This window comes from Oxyura jamaicensis, chromosome 20, assembly GCF_011077185.1.
Source record: "Oxyura jamaicensis isolate SHBP4307 breed ruddy duck chromosome 20, BPBGC_Ojam_1.0, whole genome shotgun sequence".
Classification (NCBI taxonomy): domain Eukaryota; kingdom Metazoa; phylum Chordata; class Aves; order Anseriformes; family Anatidae; genus Oxyura; species Oxyura jamaicensis.
The window spans coordinates 3,433,511-3,443,981 of record NC_048912.1 but is presented as its reverse complement, the minus strand read 5'-3'; the positions used below and the strand labels follow the sequence as shown (position 1 = coordinate 3,443,981).

General features: G+C 48.3%; 1 long non-coding RNA gene across 1 annotated transcript; it reads right to left on the bottom strand.

Annotated features, from left to right (window-relative positions):
- Positions 1-2,806: 2,806 nt before the first annotated feature.
- LOC118176843 lies at positions 2,807-6,490 on the bottom strand. The gene is made up of 3 exons (XR_004755549.1): positions 6,199-6,490; positions 3,198-3,286; positions 2,807-3,117 (listed from the first exon to the last, which is right to left on the bottom strand). It is a non-coding gene; the product is annotated as an uncharacterized LOC118176843 (long non-coding RNA).
- Between the last annotated feature and the right edge of the window lie 3,981 nt (positions 6,491-10,471).

Genomic DNA, 10,471 nt, shown 5'->3' with positions numbered 1-10,471 from the left:
AAAAAAAAAAAAAAAAAAAAAAAAAAAAAAAAAAAAAAAAAAAAAAAGGAGCTTTCCCATTGTCACCTGGGCTGGAAAAGCAATGCTCCCTGCCTGGCATTAGGCATGCAGAGCACTGGCAGCAAAGCTCCTGAGACACCATCTGTGCACATAATAAAGAGCGGTGGGATTTTTGTAACAGAAATGATTGAATTTGCTTTCTGCTTCCCTTGCAGTGGGAGTATGCCAGCTATTAAGTGCCATAAGAACTTGCTAGACTACCTTGGAATATAAAATTTATCTTCTCTGATTCATGCCCTCTCCCACCTCTGCTAGTGATGCTGGAGCTGCCATAGGACATGCTGTAGTCGTTTTGTTTAGGCAAAAGTTAAGTCAACCTTCCTGGGACAGCAACCTAAATTAGGAGTGTAAATGTGCCGGGGAGAGGAAGCCTGAAATGCTTCCAGGATTTGCCTTGTTCTTCATTGTCAGTAGGACAAACCTCGAGTGACCACTGGGTCTTAACACCTCTCCTAAGCCTTTTAGGTGTTCGTGCCAAAGCTGAGCCCAACACAAAGGTTAATGTGCAGTGCCATCTGTCTTTGTCACGTTATGAGCTCCTGGCCACTGGTTTACTCTAGCATTTGGCTACTTCACTGTCTGTTCTCAAGAAGGGAATTCTGGACTTTAAGGACCTACATCTGCCTTTATTTTTCTTCTGTACATAAACATATTTTGGCTGCAAGCATTACCATCAGGAGCAGAACCACCACCCTGGTAGAAGTGCCCCTTGCTAGACCTGTTTGCTTTGCATTATAATGCCAACTCCTCTGCGAGGCTAACATTTTCTATCTTGAGTGCCCATGTCAGGCGGAAGAGGTTTGAAATAGCTCAGCCAAAATGAGTCAGGTATTTCAGAAAGCAAGAAAAAAACAAACAAACAGAATCACTCCTAAGCTAAAAATAAACCCAAACCAGCTGGTGATGCTCTCCCTGGGAGTGTCAGAGCATCTCATCCTTCCTGGCAGTGACACAAAGCGCTAGCAGGGAGCTTTGAAACATGACCATGGTCATAACACTTATGTGCACAAGGCAGGCATATAAACCAACTTAATTCTGGCCTTTTCCTGTCACTGCTATGCTTGACTTTGGTCCCCTGGTATCTTGCATGTATTGCTTGTGGACATACAAACAGCACTTAGCCCAGTTACACCCAGCCAAGTCTTGTCAAATTTAGGGGGCTGTGGGATGTAAGTGGTGAGAGAGCTGAACCTGTACAAGCTGAGCAACAAAGAGAAGAGCAGAAGGAACAGCAGTCAGTCATGGTGGGACGTGACGGTGAAGTGCCCAGCCACCTGTGGCTCCAGGCTCATCATGAGAGCTGGAAAAGCAGCACTGATGTGGTCAGGGGCTGCACAGCAGCAGCGAGCTGCCCAGCTGATAGTGTCCCTGGTATGTGACAAATAGGCAGAACTGCAGGCTCTCCTCTCCTTCCAGGAGAGGGAGGCAAGGGGGAGCAAAGACAGAAGAGAAGGAACAAGTGGTCTGTCCCAAGGCCTGATGGTTTTCTTCACAGATCTGCATAACTGGCACTTACCAGCCCTGTGGCTGAGCTGGACGCTGTCCCTGAGGAGTGCCCATCACCGGGAAAGAGCAACCAAGGTACCCACAGCTACGTGCAAAAATTAGAGATGGAAAAGGAAAATCTGTAGGGTCTGCCTGCTCTGATCTGCTGGTCTCCAGCTCACGGGAAGGGTGAGCACACACCGGCCAGTCTCTGCAGGGCCCCAGGAGAAGACCTTCCATTTTCTTCTGCCGAAACACCAGCTGTCCACTCCCCTTGCCCACAGCAATGCCCATCCTTGGTAAATCCAGCTCTGCACAGGAGCCAGTGGGCAAGCCTGGTTATGCTATAAATAAAGATTTAAATCCATGGTAAAAGATTCCTGAAGTGCAAATAAAAAAGGCTACTTGGGCTCATGTTGAGCTCCTGTCCCCATTAAGCTTCAGTGATGAACATTAGCAGAGAAGCGCTCCCATACACGCTGACAAATGCTTTCTTCCCTCCCAATCTCTCTGCTTGTCTCCTTTCTACCCCTCTCCTGCCCATTGCCAGCCCTGACTGACATTTTCTGCACTTACTTCATTACTGCATCTCCAGAGGGTTAGGGAGGGGTGAGAGGAAAAGAAGAATGAGAAAAGGGAAAAAATAATTACAACTGGATTTCATCGACAAGAAGAAAAAAAGGAAGTGTCCCTCTGGGTTTGATCAATAATGCAGCACTTGTTATCTTGATCTTCTTAATAAACCACAAGCAACCCACATATATTTCTATCTGTGAATCAATTCTTCACAATGTTTCCATCACAATGTAGCCAGTACATGCAACCACACAAAAATAAAATGAAACCGGCTGGTTTATTGATTGTCCGAACAAGAACCCTTGTAGTTTGCATAGATTATCAAGCGCAGAAGTGCTCCCTGCTCTGCCTCTATTTAATTACTTTTGCTTTGTTTCAGACTTTTCCTCTCTTCCCCACTGGGACCCCATGCATGACTAGGCAATCCCCTATCCCATATCAGTGGCTAAATCCATCCATTTTAACCCCAAATACACTTGCTAAGCCTGCAACAAGAATTGTTTTTGTATCCATGTCCCCTGTTGGAGAAAGCCTTCCAGGCACCGATTTGTTTCTCTTAAGTGAGAGGTGACAGAGGTGTCACCGCTCTTCACAGGAGGGAGAATTGGCCCAGCACTCCCTGCCCAAGAAGAAGCTTAATTACACAGCTAATTATAGGGGTGGGTTCTTCCCCTCTCACCTCCTTTTTGTTCCTGGCCTGGAGCCTGTGAGCAAAGCTCATCTCCTGCGACCTGTGCATCGTGATGCAGCAATCGCCTCCCTGAGTGAGGCCAGACCTCAGAGCCCTCCCGGGCTGACCCTGAGAGCTCCTCGTGGGGCTGTGCTGGCCCTCGGAATAGGCAACCATCAATAAAACGCTCACAGGCACTGTGAGCATGGGAATTTTCATCTCTCAACTGCAGCAAGCAGGGCCAGGTGCCGCAGCACCGCTGGAGGTGAAGCCTCTGGAGGAGCTGCCCATGGAGAAGGGCTCCCCGCTGCCGGCTGCTCGGGGACCTGCAGCAATGCACCCCACAGCCAGTGCCCAACAGGATGCCAGAACACGCCTTACACACACAAAGACAAATTACACTCACGTCATCTATAGGTAACCCGAGATTGCTTTTATCACCCCAGGTGGGATTCCAATTCTTTTCTTTTCCCCTCTCAGTAACACCATTTCTTTCTGCAACGGAAATAAGAACAAACCAAGTTAAGCCTTCAAGTTTTGAGCAATGGAGAAAACACTGGTTTTCATTTTTTGTGACTGTCTGATGAAAACAATAACCACAGAAGGAGCAAGGTGATGTCTCATTCTCAATTGATCTGGGTACAGGATATTGTTTCCTGTGAGTCTGGCAGATCCATGCCACAGTTTGTGCTGATCAGGAGGTCCTACAGTCATTTCCCACCTTTCTACAGCATTTACCATGGATATTACTAAGTTTTGAGAAGACAGACCCTGAATGTATGCAGATGAGTCCCCCTTTCCTGCTGAGCCAGCATAACATCCTTCAAGAAAAAATGTAATTAAGTTAGACTTGTGAACGGTAATGAGTTTCTATTACACCCTGCTGAGAGTAGCAGCAACATCTGAAAATTATTTTTCGCTGTCTACAACCAGGCAACAACTCCTTTATTAGACAGAGGGATGGAGCTGATGGCTTGGACCGGTGCAGTTCCAGGAGCAAACAGTTGGGGAAGGTGATGCTGTGGATTACAGCTCTGTATCAACCTGCACAGAAAACCGTCCTTCGCTCTAGTGGGACAATGCTGCAAGCCTTGGAGAACGGCTTATGTGAAGCCTCTGGCTTATCTGAACCTCTGGCTCAAGGGACTGCTGAGCCAGGAGCCGTGGCCCTCTAGGCTGGGAAAAAACCTTTGTGATTTATCTCCACCGTACATTTTTGCTAGCCAGCCTTTTAAATCCAGCGCCAGGTTTTCACATCGCGATGTCTGTGCTCAGGAGCTCCGCAATGCCGCGATCCACAGCCTGCAGCAGCCCCTTCTCTGGGGTTTGGGGCACCTGCGGTCTGCACAGCGTTAGAAGTGGCAGTGACCCTCTCTTTGCAAGTCAAGCCACTCCTGATTTTCTCAAGCATTACCGTGATTTCCCCTCCACCTTTTTGTTCCCAGCTTGGGCTTGTTGGCCCCTTCACTGCTAGTCCCTGGGGAAGAAGCCCCTCTGTGCCCTTTGCACTCCTGGACCGGGCACCCACAGAGCTGGGCACAGGGGCTGCAGCAGCAGCTCTAGCAGTGGGGAGGAGACCTCCTGCTTCCTTCTGCTTCTTCCTCAGTAACCCCTTGCACCTGATTCACCTCCTTGATTGCTTTAGAGCACCGAGCTGGCACTTTCTCAGGGACAACCTGTTCTACATGCAGCATCCCAGGCCACTGGTTGGGTGCAGGCCCATCAGAGGGCATCTCTACTCATACACACGTGGAAAAAGACGCGTATACACCCCCACACACACAGTTAACGGTATTTTTACCCCCGTGTGCTTACTGTATATTGAACTACATTGAATGCCACCAGGTACCATATTGCCACTCCCTCATGTTCAGCCTCTTCATACGCAGCCCTTGGTCACTTTAGGGTTTTATGGTTTTTGTTTTTTTTTAAGGAGGCAATGGAGAAAACCCAAACAATCTGTTGATCTTTGCCATGCAGGAGAGGTGTGTTTTTTCCTAACGTGAAGTAATAGCTTATCTAGGACCTAAGCACACTAGGATGAAAACCTCTTCTGAATTTTATCCAAGAGAGTTCATTGCTTTAATCCTGGATAATCCATATCTAATCCTTTTTATAATCTTACTCATCTACTTGCCTCAATAGTTTTCCACAGCAAGGAGTTTACATTTTATACAAGGAACTTTTTTCTCTTTTTTTTCTTCCTTTTTTTTTTTTCTTTTTTTTTTTGGTAAAATGAGTTTTACTATCACAGGGGTTTCTCTTCTGCAAGCATTCTTCATCCAAACTGAAAATAAATTACTTCTTTTTGATACTGTGCCTTGTAAAGGACTAAAGGATTGTTTTGCTTCCCAACAGGTCATGAGCTCCAAGAGGCTAGTGGCTGCCACCAGGTATATTTTGGGCCCAGGAACATTCACAGACACCTGAAGCCCATCATGTTAGACATGTATTGCATAGAATAGATACATTTCCAAGATGGAACAGAATATATTTTAACAGAAGAGAAGTAGGAGGCAGCTCCTAGCCTCCTATAACAATCATAATTCCTGTATATTCCAGATCTGACCATTGAGAGATAAATCCCTTTTAGTAGATGGCATCGTATGAGACAATCACATCTTCCAGCTGCGTTTTCCAAAATCTGGGACAAAACAAGCATCCTGAAGCCTGTCTCTAAGACAGACGCAGGCTATGCCAGGCACTGTTCACCCACCAGGATGCCTGCAGGCCAGGAGACCACCGGAGGTATGGGAGGAGGCAGGCATGGGCAGGGTGCTGCCCCTCTGCTCCATGCTTCAGGGGCAGTAAGACAAGGGAAGTCCCAGGCGTGGGGCATGAGCCATTTAATTATGCTGTCACAGAACTTGCTGGTGTGGCAGATGCATTGAATTCTGGCTCGAAAATCTGCTTGAATTATCCCTATTGTGCATAAGGAAACAAGACTGATGTGCCTTTTTTTATATATTAAAAATAAAAAAATAAAAAATGAATGATTTAAAAAGAAGGCTACATAAAAAATGAAGCTGCTACATATCACTGCTTTCTCATCCTAACAGAAACAAATCAGCCAGCCTTCAAACTTTTGTTTACCACTCATGTTGAAGTGACCATAGCATCTCCTCTGAAATAAATAATGGAAATCTGGCAAATATTCAAGGGAGATGCAACACACACAACATAAAACATGATAATAAACCGAATAATCTATTAGCAATCAAAGATCTAGAACCAAACCCACAGTCTACAAATAACATGTCAAAAATGAACCGCAAACCATACACCAAGGTGGATAATAATTTAGAGAAACAGGGAAATTTGTCACGGGGATGCGGGTGGCACAGCTGTATTTTTTGCTCAGGGAACCCACGGATGGTAACCCTCAGTAGTCACTGAAGAAATCCTACCTTTCATTAAGCAGAGCATCCACACTTGAAATTCAAATCCCTGCACTCAGCTACCCAGTTCCTCGTTTTGTTATGAATTTCAGAAAAAGCTCTTTTGCCCCCAAATCCTGCATGCAATTTCCAAATCATGGGCCAATTACAAGCAGCTAACGAATGTGTTCGGCACCATGCTGCAAAGGATGCTGCTTGGTGCTAATGAAGGACCTGGTCCTGATGAGGGGCACTGGGGAGCCAGACGGCGAGCCCCCTTTCTGGCCCCGCAGGTAGGGCACCGCTCCGAGAATCCCTGAAGTTTTTTTCAGGTTGCTGCTAATAAAAGCAGTTTCCTAGCAGGGCTAGATCTTAACTACATGCAGATCACTTCCAGCTGCTCCTTATCTAATTTCCATTGTCATCTGACACTGTTCATTTACAGTATATCAATCCAGCATGGGAATGCTTGAAATATTAATTACGTAAGAGCTCATTACCACGGATGCATTTAGCAGGATGCATGCCTGTTTACAGGTATCCAAACTGCTGCGCAGAACAAATAAGCAGTGCTTTCCCCTTAGGGTACATCTGTGCAGAGCTGCTGCGAGTGCCTTTAATTGAGCCAGGTTGGGTGCTGCGCTAACGAGCTCTGGGGAGAGGTGGGATGGGTCAGGAGCCGCTGGGGATGCTGAGCAGCTCCACTGGGTGCTGGGCAGGCAGAGCAGGGCTGCTCCGTGCTCTGCTTTCTCTGTCCAAATCTGCAGCAGGTTTTGCTGCTCAGGCTCTGGCTGGCAACATGTTTAAACCCAGCTCACCCACACAGGGTCCCTGCATGGCAACCCTGCCCTCACTTTTGGTTGTGCTCCTTTACAGTGATGCCAGAGCGTGAAAATATAAGAGGAGAAAAAAAAAAAAAAAAAAAAAAAAGCTAGTAGCGTTCTGCCCATTTAAGAGAATTGGGGCAACAACAACTGACCCTTCCTGGAGTGCCCAGCAGGGACCTGACAGTTCTTTACCCCCACCCTGCTTTCTTTGGAAGCTATCACCACATAAATGGGAAAAGAGGGGCTTTTCCCCACCCACCCCTCAGCATGGCTCAAGTGCCTGCCTTGCTCTTGCAGTGTTCTCCTTGGCTTTGCCTTTTGCAGAGAGGTTTCAAATTTGTGGGGAGGAGAGGAACCAGAGAGCAAAGCCCCCCTCTGCCATTGCACACAACTGTGGCTCTGCCCGGGTGCACCCTGAAACACCAGCGTGGTGAGGTGCAGGATTCATCCCCACCAGCACCCCGGTTTCCCCTGATGAGGCAGCGGTGGACCAGGCGAGGATGGACAGACGGACATGTGAAGCTGGTGCCTAAACACCTGGAGAACAGCCGCACCATGCAGGCTCCTGCTGCCAAGGTGCTGCAGGAAGGTGGGACAGCGACTGATGGAGTGAGGCATTAGCTCCATACTGCAGACAGAGAATGGCTCGTTACAGAAATAATAACAAAGATGGGCTGAGATATGAGAAAAATACTGGAGGAATTGTTTACATTTAAGGTTGTTGGGGTCTAATTTATTCTTGTGCTTGGACAGCAAGAGAAAATAGAAATCGCCCCTCCTGAAAGGGTCTGTGTCGATGCTCGGGGTGGACACAGCCCAGAACAATGGGTATCAGCTGAAGTGGCTTAACCTTGTCTTCTGATGTATGCAATTAGCATTTGTTCAGGGCTAATGTGTGCCTGTCACCCCACAACTTTTCCCAGAGGCTGGTGCCTCCTCCCACCACTCGGCCTCACCGAGTTCATTGCATGGAGCCGAGGGGCAGGTGGGGGAATGCAGCTGCGCCCAGGGCACCTTCTCTGGGACAACGAAAATCCCTCATCAACAAACGATTCACAGAAAAATTGGGGAACATGGGTAAAAGAATTGGTTTGGACCCACAAGAAAACAAATGCTGCAACTCTGCTTGCCCCTCTGGGTGTCCAGGGGGCAAACCCAGCCCCATGCTCACACAAGCCGCAGCGACGGCCTGCTGGGAAACGCCGGTGACCCTAAACAAAAAGCTCCCATCTGGGAACTGAAATATGGCCGTGAAGACTGACGTGCTGCCAGGAGCACTCCCATTTGTCATCCTTAACCCCAAGTCTTTTCACCTCCCTGAAGTTTCTCATCGATCTCCCTGCCACGGCTGCCGTTTGCCAGAGGCGCTTGGCCCCATCTCGCCCCGCTTTGGCAGTGCCCTGCGCTGCCTCTTCCCAGGAGAGCCAGCAGTGGTGGTGGAGCCAGCATCCTAACAGGGACAGAGGGAGACCCTCACATAGAATAAACCCCCTATTTTTCTATGCCCTTTCCACCCTTTGATATGAAGTTCTCATGCAGCAACTCACCTTCTGGCCAGGCTGGGTTCCCTTCCTCAGCACCGCTTGCTCTGGGCAGAGTCTTGGGAAGGACCGGCACAGGTCAGTGCTGTCAGATCAAACAAGTTAAATTGAACATTTCTGGATTTCCAGCGCTTGCCTCCTCCTGGCCTCAGCCACCACCACTCCCCAGCCAGGCCAGGCTTCACTTCCCCCTACCGCCAGGAAGCAAAACCTTATACTAAAAAAGAACGTGAAAACCCCAAACCAGACATGCAGGTGCTCTCCAACATCCCCACACCTTTCTGCTCAGAGCAGCTCTCAAACAAGTGCCCGCATCCCCAGGCATCGTGCCTGGCCTTTTATCCAACCCCAGCACCTCTGGGCATGGGGAGAAACCCGTGGCCACCCCAGCAGCGGCTGTTCCCCTCAGCAGGAGCGAGCAGTGACCACAGGATTTCTGCGCTCTTTTAAATGATGCACAATCACTTAATGTGGCAGAAGCCAGGGTTTTTTTTTTCAGATTCCAGATTCAGCCACTGAAATGTTTTTGAGCTGGTTCCAGCAGAGCTAAGCAACTCCAGCGAAGGCATCCCTTAGGGACATCACGGTGCCTGGAGAACACACGAGCCCCGTACCTGCTCAGGGAACGAGGAGGGAGTTGCAGCCACCCGTGGCTGCCAATCTGCTGCTTTTCGGAAGTGAGGAATTCACTCAGTACACAATTAAGAAAGAAATGTTCAGTTTGGTCTGAATTTTTCCCCAGCTAGGTTGTTGTGTTTTGCTCCATTGTATTTAAGGCAGGGAAAAAAAAAAAAAAAAAAAAAAAAAAAAAAAAAAAAGTATTAATTACATGCTGTCAAGATCTTTGGAGAAAAATTCAATATTATCTTTTACCACAAAGAAGAAATGAATCAAGGCTCCATTCCAAATCCAGCAGCAGTCCTGACTTTGACGTGCCGAGGAAAATAATAACTTTCAGCACATACTAATTGTCTTGTTAACATGGATTATGCAGCCAGCCAAATAAATGTCATTCATGCTTTTATGAGAAAGAGCATAAATCTAAAAATCGGAAATGCGTAATATTTTTTAATCTTTTCTTTTCTCCCCATTCTGCATTCATAGCCTAAATATATTTACATTTTTAATCCACGCAAACAAAGCAAGGCTCTGCTGGAGACTTTGGAAACCTCCCAGGGGTCCCGAGCTCAAGGTGATCAGATTTTTAAAACAGCAAGCTTGGTTCCCGTGTAGCCTTAAAACCAGTTTGTTTTCTCAGCACAGCAGAGCCCTTTTGAAATCAGGATAATTTACGCTCAGTGCAATTTGCACAAGGTTGCCTGCCCCGTGCCAGCGCGGGCTGAGCGAGTGCAGGGCTTCCCTGCACAGCGTCGCCTCCGCTGCAGTGCACGGGAGGTGAGGAGCAAAGCTGGGGTACGAAGGCACCCGGCGGACACCCGGCGAGGTGGCAGGGGTGAGGTGACTTGCAAAGGCCACCCCGCGGCACGGTGGATATTTTCTGGCTGGAAATGAGGAGCAGCACTCCTGGGCAGCACAGCAGCAGCCAGACCCTCCTGGAGGGCAAAATCTTCATTTACCTGGAGGGAGGCATGGCTGGACGTGGAGATATGGACTGGCACAGGACACTGATAAACTTCACTCATTAATGTAACCGCTGTAGGTATCACAATGCAGCAGCTGCCTCTCCCCACAGATCAGTATGGACCCCACCTGGACCCCACCACAGGGACCATGCAGCCTGTTTTCTGACTTCTCGGCACTGGGATTTCCAAACAGGAACTGTAACTTGGGCTTCCTTTTGATCTTATATCCACCTGGCAAACTGCTTGGTGCTGGGCTAAGAGCAGCCGGGGCCACCAGCAGCTAAAGCAGGCGGTGGTGAGCCCAAACCTGCCACGGAGCCACGCTGCGGCTGGCTCCCAGCTGGCACATCTC